Source organism: Urocitellus parryii, chromosome 12 (assembly GCF_045843805.1).
Source record: "Urocitellus parryii isolate mUroPar1 chromosome 12, mUroPar1.hap1, whole genome shotgun sequence".
Classification (NCBI taxonomy): Eukaryota; Metazoa; Chordata; class Mammalia; order Rodentia; family Sciuridae; genus Urocitellus; species Urocitellus parryii.
The window spans coordinates 84,172,341-84,191,938 of record NC_135542.1 but is presented as its reverse complement, the minus strand read 5'-3'; the positions used below and the strand labels follow the sequence as shown (position 1 = coordinate 84,191,938).

The window sequence follows — 19,598 nt, the reverse complement described above, 5'->3', positions numbered from 1 at the left end:
TTTTTTTTTTTTCCTAGTAAGGACAACTTAGTATACATTGGCATCAAAGTACTGGTGACTGTGTAATCTGTAGTCCTTCCTTTAGGGTCCTTCAGTGTCATCTCTACCCCAATTTTTTTTTTAAAAAAAGGAAGAGAGAGAAAAGTGAGGGGGGTTGTAAAGATGCTCCTAGAACCAAAAGGTCAGGCTCAGATTCAGATAAATAATTTGAATCAACACTAAACAGGGAATTTTGTCCGAGTAGTAGCAAAAAGCAGGATGCACCAGAAGTAATAGTTTGTGGTTTGTTCCTATGGTTTAGAGATTGGCTAAAATATGTCAACTAATGCTTTCTTCTTAGAGAAGCCAAGTGAAATAGGAATGCCCAAAAACACGACTTCAATATGGAAATGTAAATTAGTTGGGCTAGCATTTTCCAAGAGTAGGGATTTAATTCAACAATACAACCAAATGTTCGCAGAGTTGTTTACTAAGAAGACAAATCATTCTTCAAGGCTCACAGAGTTAATACAAAAAAAAAAAAAAGAGAAAAGCATTACTTTGATAGGGGGTTAAAATGCATATTCCTGAGCTTAGAGCAGAGCTGTCGATAAAACCTAGACACAAACTAATTTGCATTTCCATTATTGAAGGGGCATAGGGGCTAAGTATCATGGAGTCTGCATATGGCTCTCAAGAGGACTGCAAAGGGGAATGTGTAATTATAAAGAGGGTAATGTTAGCAGCAGAGGCCAGATGTTAGTAGCTGGTGAAACTGGATGAGGAGTGTATGGTTGTTCACTGTTTTGCTCTGGAAACTTTTCGGTGGGTTAAAAATTTTTTGAAATTATAAAACATTGTTTTTTGTTACAAGAACATATAAGTGGTGAGGAAAAGACTTTGTTTGATTTTGTGGCATGCACAGTTGAGTAACTTTGGCAAAGGTATAATTATAGAAGTTTGAAGCAGAGAGGTCACTACGGCCTCTGGCTTTGGTTCTCCACTTATTTTCACATGACAAATGATGCTTATACACAGTGCCCACAGCCACGGGCATTGGATATAATCTTGGCTAACCAGGATTAGATATAATTCTTAGCTACTGACCTAGAACACAACAGATTTTCCTCCTACTTAAGAAAGAATGTTGTCTTATGAGTAAGTGATGTTATCGAGGGACAACTTTGAATCTGATTGAATTTATATAAAAAAAAATTAATGTCCTAACTTTCTGCACTTTTGTGTGGAAGGAGTTTCAAGATTCTGATAATTCTTTGCTATTTGTGACTGATCTAATCTTTGTCACAGGCAGTCACGCACTGGGTCATTGCATGGAGGAGAAATTGACTTTAACTCACAAGTCACTACAACATAGTCTTTCCCAGTTTAAAGAATGAATACTCAGAATTTCAGACTAAAAACATTTTATAAATTTTTCTTATAAAAAAAGCGATGGTATAATGATGTGATTATAGAGAATTGTAAGGGTGGTAATAATGTTTGTAAAAATTGAAAAAGAATGGCACTTTTGGCGGGGGATACTGGGGATTCAACTCAGGAGCACTCAACCACTAAGCCATATCCCCAGCCCTATTTCGGATTTTATTTAGAGACAGGGTCTTGGTGAGTTGCTTAGTGCCTTGTTAAGTTGCTGAGGCTGGCTTTGAATTTGTGATCTTCCTGCCTCAGCCTCCTGAGCAGCTGGGATTACAGGCGTGCGCCACCGTGCCCAGGCAAGAATGGTACTTTACTTAAAAGAAAAATGTACAGACATTGCGGGGATTACAAAAGAGTCCAGTTCTTCAACACGCCCTGCATCCTGACCTTCTGTCATGTTCTGTGTCGGGGCCCTCTGGCTCCGAATCTGAGCTCAGCCATGTGATTTTCTCTGTAACTGACCTGAGAGGAGTGGAGGTTTGACTTGGGTTTATAGGGACATTAAGCTGCTCCCTTGTGCCTGTGCTGTCACCATGAGACCATGCCTGGCCCCACCTTCTGGAGCGTGAGGCACAGAGCACAGGTGCATCCCCCAGTCATCACAGTGGAGATTGTCCTAGTTCAAATACCAACCAGTCTCCTCCCAGCACTGTCTGGGTTCCACTCCCTCACCTCCAAAACAGGACATAAACATAAACACTGCTGTATGCCTGGAAGATTTTGTGGTCCTTTGTTACTATGTTGTTCCGTCTTCCAGGAGGCCAAGATGGAATAAAATGTGTAAGGATTTTCCTGGGGCAGATGCCTTACTGGAGAGAGAGAATGGGGAGGGAGCTGTGGGCTGGGAAAGCCATCAGAGGCAATGCTCCTGAAGAAAGTCCCCCTGAGTGAAGTTGCCCTATGGGAGTTCCCCCGAGGGAAGGAAGTTTGGGAGCAAACATCCTGGGCTGTCTTGCAGTCAAAGGAAGATGCAGCCCAGCTGTTGAGGAACCTCTAGGCAAAATCAGCTGCCCGCTGATAAGTCTGCAAGGTGCTTTCTTATGGCCCCTGAAATTCCACAGCATTTTTGTGGTTAAGACTTAACTGACAGAAACATGGAGACTACACCTGTAGAAGGGTCGTTCTTAATATAGGCAGTTCTGCCTTCTAGGGGGCATTTTGGGAATGCCCAAGAGCATATCTTGGCTGTCAATGATTGAAGAAGGCTACTGGCCTTTAGGGGGCATGAGTCAGGAACGCTCGAGATCCTGCAATGCCCAAGCCATCTTCCTGTGTCTTCCATGAGTTCCAATGCCATAGTTCCAAGGGGAATTATCTGTTTAAAGTTATCTGAACCAAGAACCTAATTCTGCTTTACCCAGAAACTTTAAATATTTTTTTTTGCCCAATGTAAATGGGCATAAAATTTCTAAGATTGCAATTGTCATGGACATTGAAGAAAGACCGCTTTGCTTCAGACTTTATTAAGTGTTGGTTACCCATTTGGGGAGCTCATGCCACCAAGCATAGTTGCTTGTGGTATTTGAACAGTAATATAACACTTCTGAGATTGTTGACCTTTGTGGGCACGGTCACCATGGGCAATAGGCAAATATCTGGTTATTTTGTTATAATTCCCCTGTGTGATCATTCCAAGGCACTTACAATGAAACATATCATTTGGTTACATGAATTTTCTTTAAATTATGTGGTGAGTAGGCAATATTACCTATGAATTTTATTTTGGGATGAAAGAAGATGATAGGTCGGACATGACAAAGGACGAAAGTCACCTATAAAAGGAGGGACAAAAGGGATTATAAAAGAGAAGAAAATATATATACTCATTGGTCTTAGTCCATTTTGCTTCTATAACAAAATATTCAAGACCACGTAATTTATAAAGAATAGAGCTTTATTTATCTCATGGTTCTGGAGGTTGGGAAGTCTAAGAGCTTGATGCCAGCATCAGGTTGGCCTTTATCCAGTATCACATCATGGCACAAAGCAACACATGGTGAGACAGAGAAAATGTGTTAGCTCAGGACACTCTTCCTTTACTTGTAAAGATACTAATGTCATTATGGGGACCCCACCTTCATGATCTCATGTAATCCTAATTACCTCCCAAAGGCCCATCGCCAAATAATATATACATTTGGGAAGTAAGGTTGCAACATGAACTTTTGGAGGAGACAGTCAATCCATAGCACCCATATTCATAGCAGCATTACTCCCAATAGTCAAAATGTAGAAGCAACTCAGATGTTCATTTATGAATGGATTAAAGAAAACGTGGTGTATTCATACACCTTCCCAACAGTTCAAACTCACATCCAGCTCCACCTCCTCATCAGAGGGCAGAGTACCACCTGTGCAGGGAGATGTCTAAGCATCAGCCCTGCAAAACTCTGTCCTCTGAAGTCCTGGTTCTACTAATACTGCCTCTTCCCTTTTCCTCCCCAGTCCTGGATGTGGTAGCTGCTGCCCTCTAACCTCTGGCTGGCTGCAGCATTTCCTTTTTTTTGTTTTTCCTCCCAGTTGCTTGACACCTTTGCAATCAATTACTTGTATTATATCTCTTCCATTGGAAATTCCTAGTGTGATTTCTATTTTCCCTGGCTAATGAAACCTCTGAAAAATATACATTCTGCCTGCTGGTAATCTTAGTTACTTGAGAGGCAGGAAGAGCAAAAATATGAGAACAGCCTAGGCAACTTAGCAAGACCCTGTCTCAAAACACAAAAATAAAAAAGGTTGGGGATGTAGCTTAGTGATAGAGTGCCCTGGGTTCAATCCCCAGTACCACCATGAAAAAAAATGGGTTTGATATGGCAATTATTTCTCTTTAGTGCCCTCTGAAACTTCATTTCTAGATGTCTGAGTGGAGATGTTGAATCAGCATTTGTGATCTTTTTCTAGAGTTGAGAAGACTGAGCAGATAAGTGTGATGTCCAAGGCTGCAGGAACAATTGCAAAATCTCATTGGATTAACACAAACATTTGTCACATGTAGGATTCCGTTCCATGTTATTTCCCCTCTGGGTCGCCGAATAAGAGAAGCTCAAATATCTGGACTACTGCTATGGCCAGAGGAAGGAAAAAATGGGAGTCTCATGCCAGCAATGAAATACATACATTCACTTTGAAATGACCCATTGCTTTTCCTTGGCTCAAGTCAATCACGTGGCCTTCAAGGGGGTGAGGAAGCACGATTCTACTTAATGTCTGGAAAAGGAAGATCAGGAATATGGGTGCTCAACATGCCTCCTGGATCTGGAGGTATGCAAAGGAAGCAGTCATCAGCACATAGATGGTATTTAAAGCCATAGGACTAAATAAGACGGCCAGGTGATAGGAAGTTCAAGGACTGAGCCCTGGGGACCTTCAGTATCTGGAGTTCATAAACTCAATTAATATGCTTAATATGGCAATTCTGTTCCCCTTGATTACATGAGTAATTTATAACTCCTAGATTAAGTAATGAATTAACAGCATTGACAACTTGGTGTAAATTGTGTTTATATAAGTATAATTACAAATTTTGAATTTTTATACTGCTCATATGGTTTTTTCCTTTATGATGCTCTTGGTGATTAAGATAATACGGTTTATTTGTTAAATTTGTAAATCTGCTTTCCAAGGTTTATGAGTCACTTGAATAATTAGGAAGATTTTACTTGCTAGATTTATAAGTCTGTTTTTGATGTTTGAAGCTCTTACGAGAATTCAGATATGCTATGTTTGTGACCGAGGTTTGAAATCTCTAAAGGAATTTAATTAATTGAGTTTGTAAATGTGTTAAATGTTTAGGGAGCAATTCATCTATAAAATGTATAAGCTTATTGAGAATAAATTAAAAAGAAAGCAAAAGTGAGTACTTTTTATTTTAATACAAGGAATTACTAGATCTATAAATATATAAAATTCATATGTTGAGCTTAAAGCCTTTTTAAAAAATTTAGGTTGATAGGTTTATAAGCTAGTTCATTGTTTTTTTTATTGGTTGTTCAAAACATTACAAAGCTCTTGACATATCATATTTCATACATTAGATTCAAGTGGGTTATGAACTCCCATTTTTACCCCAAATACAGATTGCAGAATCACGTCGGTGACACATCCACATTTTTACATAATGCCCTATTAGTAACTGTTGTATTCTGCTGCCTTTCCTATCCTCTACTATCCCCCCTCTAAGCTAGTTCATTGTTAATGGAAACATGAATAACATCTTTGTTCTTTTCTACACATAATAGCATCCCGTGGATGCTGAAACCCAAGCGGTCCTCCTCCTCCTAGTCCTTCTCATGATGGTGTAGGAAGGGTGCCTAAGTGACCATGTGATGGTACAGGGGTCCCTTGGGCACATGCTCCTCTATCTTTGGGGGCCATCTCAGGACTAATGCTCAGCCCACTCCTAGTTGTGTACAGCTATCACTATTCTGATTAGCCTGTCCATCTGATGGATGGATATTTTTTTTGTGATGGGTTGAGACTGAGTTAATTATTCAACATTCTGAATATTGTTGGCTATTTTGGATCATGGTTATGTTCCATGCCATTTCCTTTGGTCTCAAAGTCACTGCAGGCTGAATCCCATCCCCCACTCCCAGTATTGGGGATGGAACCCAGAGTTGCTTTACCTGAGCTATATCCCCAATCCTTTTTATTTTTGAAATAGGATATCTTGCTGAATTGCCCAGGCTGGCCTCAAAATTATGATCCTCCTGCCTCAGTCTCCCAAGTTACTGAGATTCTAGACATACACCACTACACTCGGCAATACTTCCAAATTTTAAGGCACAGTTTGATGTATATGCTCAGCCATTCCTCTCTCAGAGGCAGTCAAGTTTGTATCACCTGTTGGCCAGGGCTGAGTGAACTAGGGGAGGCCACCAGACTCAGGACATGCTAGTCAGTGTTCCTTCTTTGGGACTGTAGAATTGGGCTGAGACACTATGAACTACTATTAACATGGGAGTGTAACATCTCCAGAAGCTGCAGAGAGAAGAAGGCAGCAAGCCTGGTCCATCCAGTGGACCAGGGGCCAGAGAAACCAGACTGCAGGGGTGATGAGGATGCAACAGAATCACAGAGGAAAGCAGAGACAAGGCAGAACTCAGATGGCCCTTCAGTTCTTGATTCTAGTCCTTCTCAAGACCTCTTAGCATTCCTGCCCTTGGGTTCTGGGATACACTCCAGTCCCTTAATATATTCCCTATTTACTCCAAGTAGCTTCATTGCTTCTGTAATTTACAACCACAAAGTCTTAACTAACTCACCAGTAAAAACACATGTCAAACTAATAAAGCGGGTGATTCACCACATTCCTTTTCTTATATTGTAGTTAACTACACACAACACAACATATTACTATTTTAACAATTTTATCTCTATTGCTCTCTCTCTATTGATCCTATTGGTCCTCTGCAGAACCTGATTAATATGCCGTGTTCTACTAGTCCTTTCCATTTTGCCCATTTTTCTTCACAAACACAGTCAAATGAAATATTCAAATAGGGGTTTAATATCCCTAGCATTCAGGGTGCCTCACGATTTTCAACTTGACCTAAACAACATCAAGTTTATGAGATCTTTATTTTTTATCATCAGGTTGAACATTTTTATTTTTCTGCTTAACACTTACTTTATAAATCACTGAAAATGTAATAAAATATTAAATAATTGATTGGCATCCTAATAAAAGTGATGAAACTACAGACCAGCCACTGGCTGGCGAGCAACTCTGCTGTGAGATCCCTGGGAATATTCATTTTGCCAGCTGATGCGTGAGAGTCTGCATTTGGTAAATAACATGAGTGCAGGACAGTAAAAGGAAGTTTGGTTGTTTCAAAGCCCAGTTATCACAGCTGAAGACGAGCTATGCCAGGTAGTAATGAGGGATGAGAAGTGCACAGATGACTTTAAAGCCAGATGTTACAAGTACCTAAAAAGGAACCCAGGAAAAATAACAACGAGAGGTCAGGTCATGCCTACCTGGGAAGGAGGGACATCTGGGCTGGCATTTGCTCTGGGTCTCAAAGAACAAGGAGAAGATTTGAAGGATAGGCAGGAACTGTTGATGTCAAAGAAATTACATACCCTTCTCCTTCCCTTTTGAATTTTGAATTATTTGAGATGCAGACGCGGAAGTCTGGCAGCTGGAAATTTAATTATCACTTTTATTATCTATAAAGCTGCTAAGGGAACAGGGCTAAGGCCTACTGCCAAGAGGGCTGAAGTGACAATCCCCAGTCAGGGGATCTACTGGGCAAATGATTCATTTTTGTATGGCAGAGATGTCAACCAGGACCCAGGCCATCCCAAAAGCAGAGAAGAAGGGACTGGGATCAGCACGCCTAGATCTTTCTCTCAGACTTGCCAATCAGATGTCCCTTCTGAAAGGAATACTGAGAAAGGAGAGGGAGAGAGGCCAAGAGTGGGGCTCAGGTGGATGTTTCCACAGGAAATGTGAGGAGCAGGGGGAACAGGGTATCCAGCTATTTGTTCTTTCATTGCTTAGAGTTTATCAAGCGTGTCATCACCTGCCCAGAGTAGTAGCTCATGTCTGTAATCCCAGTGGCTTGGGAGGCAGAGGAAGGAGGATTGCAAGTTCAAAACCAGCCTCACCAACTTAGTGAGGCTCTAATAAAATATAAAAAGGGCTGGGATGTGGCTCAGTGGTTAACAGCCTAGAGGGTGCTGCTCCCACCTTCTGATATTGGAATGGACCTCTGAATGTCCTCTTAGTACCACTGCTGGCCAGTGTATATTTTATCTCAAGAAGGGATGAAGACAACCCAGAGAATGAAAGAGTCACATAAAAAAAATTAGTTAAATCATTTTTGTTCCAGTTATAATTGCTGCATCATAGACTCTTACAAATTTAGTGTTAGAAAACAACAATCCATTGTTATTCTCTTTACCAGTTCTGGGTTCAGAATACAGTTGCCTCTTAGACAGCAGCTGGGCTGGATTCTTTGCATGAATTGTATGCCTTTATGCCTGAGTCTCAGAATTCCCCCAGCATCCCGCCTGCAGTCCTCAGACTCTGTACAGAGACTCTAGCTCTTAATGGCAGAGTAGCAAGATGTGGGAAGAGCACATGTGACTGGAAACAGTATTGTGAGCCATTTTCCCCCTATTTAAAAAGAAATTGTGGCAAAACATACACAAACTTAAGTTTTTATATATATATATATATATTTTTTTTTCTTTTTTTCCTCTGCTGGGGATTGAAACCAGGTCCTTGCGCATCCTAGGCAAATACTCTACCATCGAGCTGTACCCCAACCCTAACTTAACCATTCTTTAGTGTACCCTTCAGTGGCATTAAGTGCATTCACATTGGTGTGCAGACATCACCACCATCCGACTCCAGAACTTTTTCACATGCCCATACTCAACCTCTCTACCCTTTAAACGCCAAATTCCTGTTCCCTCCTGTCCCCAGCCCCTGGCAATCCCATTCTACTTCCTTCTCTGTGGGTTTGACTACTTAGATAGACCTCATAAAAATCCAGTCATAAGCACCTGTCCTTTTGTGTCTGGCTCATTTCACTACGGGGCCTATTTTACGTTTTAGTTTGTTTTACCTGGGGCTGGGGATGGAACCCCGTGCTTCACACATGCTAGGCAAGCACCCTACCACTGAGTTACAGAGCTGGTGGGATCTATTTTATAAAATAAAACCTGCCACATGTTCTCAGATCAGGTTGGGACAAAGCTAATTCTATTTTTCTTTTTATTTATTTATTTATTTTAGTTATAGGTGGACACAATATCTTTATTTTATCTTTATATGGTGCTGAGGATCTAACCCAGGGCCTCCCACATGCAAGATGAGTGCTCTCCCTCTGAGCCACAATCCCAGCCCCTAATTCTACTTTTCTATCTAAAACTACATCCAGCCCCACTACTACTGTGCTTAACTGGTTTTGCAATGAGTTAAATAGTAAAAAGATGCTCTGATAATACAATTCTAACAGAGAGGACCCAAATTTGAACATAAAAATCTCTATAATTATCAAATTCCCATGGGAGTAGAGTCCTAGAATTAATTCATTTAATACAGTCTATTGAACTCAAATTCTAAAAGTTTTAAACTAAAGTCTAAAAGGAATTAAGGTTTAAAATAAAATGATCTTGTCCTATGAATTAAAGTTCAAATTTCTTAAAGTTCAAAAAAAATTTTTTTTTCTTTATTTTTCTTAAACCAACGCCTGACGCAAAGGCTCACTGCCGAAGAATGGAAACCCTTTTCTTCTTCATGCCTCAAACCAAACATTAAACTTATATGACAAGGCGAACAAGGTCTCTTTAATAATTAATGGTACACACATGAAAATCCTTTATGATGCATAAATATTTTGTTACCCAGAGTACAAAAACCCTTTTCACGTTTTGTTTGATTTTAAGGTTTGGAAAAAACAGGGAGCAGTGTTGGGGGCAGGGCGCCCTGTGGAGAGGTCAGCAAGATGGGCAGAGGAGAGGACTTTCTTATAGTTATTGGCCCATCTGAGAAGGAAGTAGAGGACTGTTTCCAAATGACAAGGCAAATGCCGTGTGGTGGTTGCTGAGCCTGGAAGTGTGTGTGGCACAGGGGTCCTCAGGGGAGAAGTGGCCACAGGGCTCAGGCCTCTATGAAGCCTGGGGGGGTGTAGGGGCGGGGTGTGGAGAGAGGGACCAGGCACCATAAGCTAGGACCTGTTGCTATGGAGACAGTGTGAGAACAAACTGTACACTCACATATACACAAGTTGAAGTGTCTGAATTCATGCCAGAAAACGTGCAAAATTAAATGCCTCTTTTCCTTGAGGGAGAGCTTAAGAAGCATGTTTGAGTGGGAGGTCAGGTCAGGGCTTGCTGGGTCACAGTGAGGCCTCCTAGCTGGGGCTGGGTGTTCCAGCAAGAAGGCCCTCAAATCCTCCAGGGAGGCCTGGGAGAAGGGTTGGGTTTGGGGTGGAACAAGCCTGAAGAAGAGGGAAAGGAACAGGAAGCCGTCCACTGAGTCAGGCTTAAGATTCACAGTCTCCCGAGAAGCAGCAGCTCTGCACAGGCCGCAGGGGGCAGTGGAAGCTCAGGGCCCTATTCTGGCCCCACCACATAGTTCTAGAACCAACAGAACTGGGATACTTCCATCCTTGCTGGGTGCCGTCGGAGGAGGGGTACCAGTGCACCTGAGCATGTAGGCCAGCAGCAGCAGCTGCAGTGGCATCTGGGTAGGTGAACGCAGCATGTGAGATGGCTGGGGTCAGCTCTGTGGTGCACAGAGGATAAGGGGCCCAGGCTTCTGGGGACACAGGGATCAGAGCAGCCCCCATCAGGTCATAGGGATCCCGGGGGATGAAATGTGCTCCTAGGGCAGGGTGAACACTGGTGGGATTTGGTGTTGCAATAAGCTTGCTCTTGGCCATCTTGGTGTTGGCTTTGGCAAACTCTAGCCTCAGGGTTTGTGGGTTCTCACGATCAAAGCGAATATGCTTCAGTGCATTCTTGGAGGCTTCTGCTCCTGCCTGGCTGTCAAAGATGACAAAACCAACAGGCTGTCTCCAGGTGAGCCTGATCAGGGACCCTTCATGTCCCTTGAATGGCCTGAAGAGCAGGTAGAGTTCTCTGGGTTTAATGTCCACAGGGAGACCACTGACAATGTCCGAACCTCCTCCTCCAGGATTGTGCTGGCTGTCAGGCTTCAAGTTGCTCATGGTGAAGGGGGAGTGGGTGGTTAGGGGAAGGGAACAAGGAGGGCGAGCCTGGCGCCTGGCCCGGCTGGGATGTATAAAGTTCAAAACTTTTAAAGTCTGGCGGGCATGGTGGTGCATGCCTGTAATCCCAGTGGCTCTGGAGGCTGAAGCAGGAGAATTACAAGTTCCAGTCCAGCCTAGCAAATCAGGGAGGCCCTAAGCAACTTAGTGAGACCCTTTTCCAAAATAAAAATAAAAAGAGCTGGGGATATAGCACAGGGTAAAGCATCTGTGGGTTCAATCCCCGGTACCTCCTCCCCCCCAAAAAAGGTACATTTGGCAGCCACCTTTTGGAATGAACTTTAAATCAATAAATGCCTCTAAGTCATTAGACATTTTCTAACTTGCCATTTTTACCCAATTTGGTGCAGTTTAGGAAACGAGATAATTTATCTTGGAATTGTATAAAAAACTGGCATAACAAGTATTTACACATGCTCACTAACTGCCAGGAACTGTTCCAAGTGACTCTGTGTGTCATTTCCAGTTTATTAGACCCATTTTACATACAAAGAAACTGAGGCTTAGAGAGGTGCTGCTATAGATGCTGTTTTTAACATCAACAACCAGAGCCAAAATAATTTTTAAAAATAACCTCCTAGTAATCCTATTTAAACCAAAACCAGAAACCATTATATAACTGGAATACCACTTGAGAGAACCATTTTATAACTGGAATACCACTTGAGAGAATCCTCAGTTCCCCAAAGTATATATAACCTGATAAAATTCTGGAAGCTGTCCTATCTTTTTTTTACCTCCCCAGTTCGGGTGATTTTTGAGTCCTGGCTTAGTCCCTTATGCATGCTAGGCAAGTGCTCTACCACTGTACTACATACCTAGTCCTATTAAAAAAAATTAAATTTTGAAACAGGGTATGGCTGAATTATTGCCCAATCTGACCTTGAACTTGAGAGATCCTCTTACCTTAGCCTCCAGACTAGCAGGGATTTACAGGTGTGCCCCACAGCTGTCTTATCTATCAGGCCATCCAATAGTGGCTTCTTACTCCCCTCACCTGACAGTTTCCTCCCTGCTGCTTGGCTGTTCCTCTTCCTCCAGTGGCCATATTGTGATGTTCTTTAAGGGAAGCAGGAGATGGCTCTTGATTCGCCTGAGCTTATAGTGACTGACACATTCATGGGTTTCTGAGTGATTGTTTAGATAAAGATACAGATATGATGGGGGCAAATAAGATTGGAGAATATCTGTAACATTTCTGGGAAGATTTTCCTCACTTTCAAAAAGTAATAGATGATAAGGACATTTCTTTTTTCTGTCTTGAGATGCCATTCCTTGATTGTGTGATGCTGCAGCTATTTTGTAGTCAAGGGGGAACAAACTTGGAAACAAAGCCCAATCACTGAACACGGAAAAACAGAAAGATGGAGAGAAACTATGTCCTGGATGACATCAACCAACTTCTGAGCTGAGCCCAGGATTTCCCTCACGTCTGGAATTCTTGTTTTGAGAAACAATAATAAAAATCCTTATCTTAAAGTCATTTGCAATGAGTTCTCTTTTCTTATGCTAAAATAATCCTAAAGGATACACATCCCCCTTTCCAAAAGAAATATGTCTTTCAAGGAATAGAACAAAATGTTCTTGATCTAATTGTTCCTGACAAAATTGGTTCATTCTTTTACTTTATTCTTCAACATTTGGTACAACTTGGATTCCAGCAAATTCATTTCAAGTTCGAAAGTCTGGAAACATCACTTGGAGTGAGATGCAGGACGGGCAATGCTTTTGTGGTGATGTCAGCAAATTCTGCTTTCAAATCCAAAGTTCATGAGGATAGAACAAATGAAGGGGAAATGGATGAGCAAGATTAAGATGGAAAGTACGAGACAGTTCTATTAAGAGAGGTTGATGAGTAAGCAGCATGTTAAAACATGAGGCGATGTCTCCAGGAGGTTTTTTTGTTTACTTATGGATTTATTTGCCTACTCAAAGATTACCATATTATAAAATCTTACAAGCAAAGAAAAAAAAAAGAGTTGCAAACCAAGTGTATGTAATGCTTCTTTTAAAACCAGAAGGGAGGGCTGGGGTGGTGGCTCAGTGGTAGCGCACTTGCCTGGTGTGTGTGAGGCACTGGGTTTGATCCTCAGCACCACATAAAAATAAATAAATAAAAATAAAGGTATTGTGTTCATTAGGGGGAGAAAAATACCCAGGAAGGAACAATGTAATTGTCAAAAAAAATAGGCTAGGTTATTTAAAACATTTATTAGTGGAACAATCCATCTAAAGGAATTCTACATAGTATCCAAATTAATAAAATGGAAGTGTTGTGTAAGGATTCATATGTTAGTATGGAAAGACATGCAAGATCTATTAAGTGAAAAAAATTGCCGAAGTATCTGTGACGTAGGGATAAACAATGGTCCAGGTTTTCAGGAACTGAGGCGATCCCTGGGATATGGGCCTTTCAGTCTTAAGGGGACAAAATGATCCACCTAGGTAATGAGATTCTATTTTTGAAACGATATATTCTATCAATTTAGATGTCTTCAGCTGCAAAATACAGGAAACCCTGGCTTATTTGACTTCTTAAGCCATGAGGATATTTGCCCTTATGAGAAGTTCACATTCAAAGTGTTAGTTTGATTTTCCAGTTCAGTCCCTCAGAGACAATTTGGGTTTTCTTTTCCTTTTTCTTTCTTTCTTTTTTTTTTTTTTTTTTGGTGGTGGGTACTGGGGATTTTTTTCCAGTTCCTGAGCCACGTCCCCAGCCCTATTTTTAATTTTATTTAGAGACAGGTTCTCACTGAGTTGCTTAGGGCCTTGCTAGGCTGCTGAGGCTGGCTTTGAACTCATGATCCTCCTGCCTCAGCCTCCCAAGCCGCTGGGATTACAAGCTCGAAACTGGCTCAGTTTTTTTTTTTTAATATTTTTTAATTATGCATGGACACAATATCTTTATTATGTTTATTTATTTTTATGTGGTGCTGAGGATCCAACCCAGTGCCTCACATGTGCGAGGCAAGCGTTCTGGCACTGAGCCGCAGCCGCAGCCCTCAGTTTGGGTTTTCTTAATGTAAAATATATCCATCACTCAGAAGAGATGATCTTAGCAACCAATTCAAATAAGGCAACATTAAGCAAAAAAGAGGGGCTGCCTCTTCCTGGGATATGAGGGGTCTTTCCAAGAAGCCCCCATCAGTTTAAAAGTAGTTGACAAATTCTGCTCCTGCCTCAAAGTTTGGAGCAAATATCCTTGAGGTATTGCCTCAGCGCTTTCTGTTTCAGACAGATTATTACATAACAAGATGGTAGTTGTTGAGTCTGTTGTTGTTGTCATTTTTTAAAAAAACATTTCTGCTTTTCCATAATGAAATCAGTAGTCCTAAGTAGGATATGATAAGTTTGGAACTGAGATCTATAACATCTTTTAAATCTAAAATTAAAGTTGTTTAAATATAAGAGTGTTATTTAAAAAAAAAACACCTGTGTTTCCTGGAAGTCCCGGGTGACTTGTCCTCAAGTCTCATTGGCCAGAATTGCAGCCTGTGCCCTTTAAACCAATCTGTGGCACAAGAAATAGCTTGAATTTCCTGATAAAAATGGGTTATTTAGAAAAGAACAAGGGTAGATGTTGCATAGAGAATCAACAATGTCTTCTGTGTATAAATTTTTACATATAAAAATATACGTACTTGGAACTGCAGGAATACAAATAAGGGGCTGGGGTTGTGGCTCAGTGGTAGAGTGTTCGCGTACATGTGCGAGGCCCTGGGTTTGATCCTCAGCACCACATAAAAATAAATGAAATAAAGGTATTGTGTCCAACAACAACTAAAAAATAAAAAAAAGAATATAAGTATAATAAATATAAATCAGGTTAGCTGTGTTTTTTTTTTTTTTGATACTGAGGATTGAACCCAGGTGCACTTAACCCCTGAGCCCTATCCCCAGCACCCCAACCCCTCTTTTAATATTTTATTTAGTGACAGGGCCTCACTCAGTGGCTTAGGGCCTTGCTAAACTGATGGGGCTGGCTTTGAACACACAATCCTCCTGCCTCAGCCTCCTGAGCTGCTGGGCTTGCAGGTGTGTACCACCAGGCACTGGCAGGTCAGCTGTTTTTTTATGAGAGTGGATTTGTGCTAAGAAATAAATGTTTCTGATTTTTGTTTTGTTTTTATAATAAGTTTTTTTTTCAGTAACGAGCATTATTTTTACATTTTAAAATGGAATCATTTAGAAATGAGTGCAGGAAAAGAGGATTAATTTCACCCAGGATGTGGACCCATGCAGATAAAAAGAATAAAAACGTTCATGATTGTGGAAGGAGAGACCTTCAGCTATAAACCCAATTCCATCCTGAGGGAGAGAATGATTTCCCAAGAGGCCTTTATTTGTTGTTATCAGGGCAGATTCTATGCTATTTAAAACACCTGAGAATGCCAAAGTAGATATAGGCAGTATAACTCAAATTAACAAGTTTCATCATTATTTTTGTAAGAGTCACCCAGGGGGGCTGGGGTTATGGTTCAGAGGTAGAGTGCTTGCCTAGCATGTGTGGGACACTGGGTTTGATCCTCAGCACCACATAAAAATAAAATAAAGATATTGTGTACACCTATAACTGGAAAAATAATAAATATATTGTTTTTTAAAAAGGACTTACCCAGGAAGTATACAATGGGTTACTATTTATTCATTTCAAACTTGGAAGCAAAAATTAGTTGTCCTAAATAGGGCATGGTAGATTTGGAACTGAGATATATAAGTAGATTTTATACACACACACACTCACACACACACACACACACACACACACACACACACATATATATTAGTTGTCAATGGACCTTTATTTTATTTATTTGTATGTGGTGCTGAGAATTGAACCCAGTGCCTCACATATGCTAGGCAAGTTCTCTACCAATGAACCCCCTACTGCAGCTCATAAGAAGATTTTTATATAAAATTTAGAAAAAAAATGCTAGTTCAAGTGCGCATTAAAACAAACAAACAAACAAACAAAAAACACCTTTAAGGAAGTTTGGAGTTTTTTTTTTTTTTTTTTTTTTTCTTTCTCTGAGCTATACCCCCAGCCCTTTTTATTTGGAGACAGGGTCTGGCTAAGTTACCTAGGATGGCCTTGAATTTGTAATCTTCCTGCCTCAGCTTCCTGAGTCACTGTGATTACACATGTGGGTCACCACGCCTGGCATTGATCCATTATTATAATTAACCAGAGTCCACACTTTATTCAGAATTTTCTTAGTTTTTACCTAATATCCTTTTCTGTTCAAGGATCCCAGGATATTGCAGAATATCTGTTCATTTTGTTCTCAAGGCTCCTAGGTTCCCCTTAGCTGTGACAGTTCCTTGTTTTTGATGACCTTGACAGTTTGGGGTCTGAACATATGTTTTATAGGCTGCCTCTCCATTGGGATTTTTCTGCAGTTTCATTCATGACTAGGCAGGAATTATAGGTGTGGCAGAGGAAAACCATTGAAGCGTCATTCTTATCATATTGTGTCAGAGGTGCACAGCATCATCATGACTCAGCACTATCGATGTTGATGTAGATTTAGCCATTCTTCATATACTGCTTTTCATGTTGAGATAAGAACCTGGGGGCTGGAAGTGCAGAGCATATGGTTAGCATGCACAAGACCCTGGATTCAATCCCCAGCACCAAAAAAAAAAAAAAAAAAAAAAAAAAGCTCAATAAACAAATAAGTACCTGGTCCTAGTTCATAACTGCCAGTCTCCAGTTAGCAAGGACTTAGAGAGTCTAAACACAGGTATTATGATTTAAGAGGGACAGATGACCTTCCCATTGGCCCCGGGTATGGGAGAAGGGTGTGGGGCAGAGAGGAGTCAGGAGGACCTGCCCACTTTTGCCACATGCCAAACCCACAAGGGATGCTTGCCAAAGGCCAAGGTCAGCTGCCAAGCAGGGCCGAATGCCCAGTCCTCTTCCTGTTGACTAGTAATGACCTTTCATGGTGCAGCTTCAAGTGTTCAACTCCCTCTCTTCTGCAAGTGCCTTCCTGTGGATGATGACTCACTCTCCAGGGCAGATCAGCAATAGTAAGGATCCAGGCAAGCTGGCCTCGAGTCAAGGGAGGGAAAAGGGAAACTAGGAATTAGATCTGAAAAATGCACCAGAAAAATGTCTAACTTTCTCCCCGTCGCACGGCAAGGTTTTGCTTGGATTGTTCCTTGCATTATTTGAACATGAACAAGTATTCAAATTCTTTGTCCTTGGAAGGAATTTTTTTCTTTCTTCTGACACATTAACCAGTTTATGCAACTGAAGTAGATCACACAAAAATAATATAATTATTTTAGTTAACATTTATTAAGCATTTTATAATGTATCAGGAAATGTGATAATTATTGTACGTTCCAAGCTCATTTGATTTTCAGCAATACTGCAAGGTTACTAGCCATGTTTTATAGAGGATAAAATGAGGCACAGAAAGGTTAAGGAGCTTGTCCAACTGAGATCACATAGCTAATATGTGGCAGAGGAGGGTTTAAATATGTCTGATTCTTCACTCCACACCCCTGCACTGTTCTACCAACCACACTGCTAAGTTCTTCAATAAACCACTAAGCCACCCGGCTGCACCAATCACACTCCACACCGCTGGGTCATTCCACAAACCACTACTTTTTCCGATACCTCCTTCAAAAAGCAACTTTGCACTATTCAACAAACCACCACCACCACATAAGCTACACTCAGCAACAGACCAGTATGATCAGTACAATATCCATATCCAGGATTGTGTGGAGGGTTAGTACAGTTAACCATGACATCATAGCACTACACTGTCCAACGTGCCTCTACATCAGTCAGCAGTGTCACAATGCTCCCAGAAACACGAAAAGTTCTGATAGTAAGAGGATGAATGAACTGGGTTCCAGTACAAAGGGTATTACTGTTGGTTCACTTAACCCTAGAAGTGCAGGGGATCCAGAAGTTCCCATGTGACAGTGCAAGACTCAGGGCTGCTGGAGAGTTGGCTGTGTAGAAGAGACCTTCAGACATGATAAAGAATTAGCAGAGTATGGTGGTGCATGCCTATAATCCCAGCAACTCAGTAGGCTAAGGCAGGAGGATCACAAGCTTGAGGCCAGCCTAGGCAATTTAATAAAACCCTACACATCTTAGTGAGACCCTGTCACAAAAGAAAAACAAAATACACTGAAAGGGGGCTGGGGAAGTGTCTCAAGCGGTAGCGTGCTCACCTGGCATGTGAGAGGCGCTGCATTCCATCCTCAGCACCACATAAAAATAAAATAAAGATGTTGTGTCCACCGAAAACTAAAATAAATAAATAAATATTTTAAAAAATTCTCTCTCTCTCTCTCAAAATACACTGAAAGGGCTGGGGATGTAGCTAGACTATATGCACCTCTGGGTTCTGTCCCCAGTACTGCAAAGATAGATAGATAGATAGATAGATAGATAGATAGAAAGATAGATAGATAGATAGATAGATAATAGAGCTCCTTGGTGGATCATTATGTAAGTGTTTGAGTGTCTCACTGATTGAGAGGGTATTGGCTGGGGCTTTATGGATAGGTTGGGACTGCATTAATATTTTCCCCATTGTAACTCATGAAATATGGACACTTGCTATCCTAAAATTTGTTATCCAGCATTTTTTAAAGAAAGCAATTTGATTCAGATAATTCATTATGCCTGGGATGCCAATTCAAGGCCATCTGGGGAGACTTTTTGGGGATCTTCTAAATCACCGTGGAAGCCACCTCCTGGCTCAGCAGGCCCATTCACAGGATCTGAATACCTTCTGATGGATGGGTAGTGCTGGGTGGAGACAGCAGCCTGAAAGGGACTTCACAGCTCTGCAAGAAAAGGAGCAAAAAGGTCCTGCATTTGACAGCAACACTGAACAGCCCTTTCATTACTATTGAAGAGGGTTTGGGGAAGGTTGGCCAGGATCCTGGACTGGGAGTTAAGGGCAAGTTATTAAAGACCTATAAAGACCTCACTGGGAAGTTTAAGGGATTTCTGGCTCTGATATTAATGGCATTGAAAGAAAGGACCAAATGGCCCTCCAGCCTCAAGAGGGGTCCTCCTGGATGGAGGCTGCAGGTTGCTGCCATCAGGTTCAACACCAAGCCAGGGAAAAGGAGAGGAAGGAAAAAAAATAATCTAAGAAAGATCAATATTCAGCTTTAAGGATGCTGTAGGGGTAGGAAAGGGGGGTGATTACTTCCTGCGCATCATACAGGGTCATGGCTGACACCTCTATAACAAAGGACAAGTTAAAAGAGAAAAGTATTAACAAATATATTTGTTCATGGTTTTACCTGATATAGGAGCCTTCAGAATGAAGACCCAAGACCCAGGGTGAATGCTCCATCTTTATGCTTAGCTTAGCTAAAGCACACACAGTTATATAGAAATGTGATTGGATTAAAAGGGGGTGACCTAATAGTGAGAGGTTGAGTGGGGAA

The 19,598-nt window shown here is 41.3% G+C and overlaps 1 pseudogene; it reads right to left on the bottom strand.

Moving 5' to 3' along the window:
* Positions 1-10,415: 10,415 nt before the first annotated feature.
* LOC113181597 (RNA-binding protein with multiple splicing 2 pseudogene) lies at positions 10,416-11,102 on the bottom strand (annotated as a pseudogene).
* Between the last annotated feature and the right edge of the window lie 8,496 nt (positions 11,103-19,598).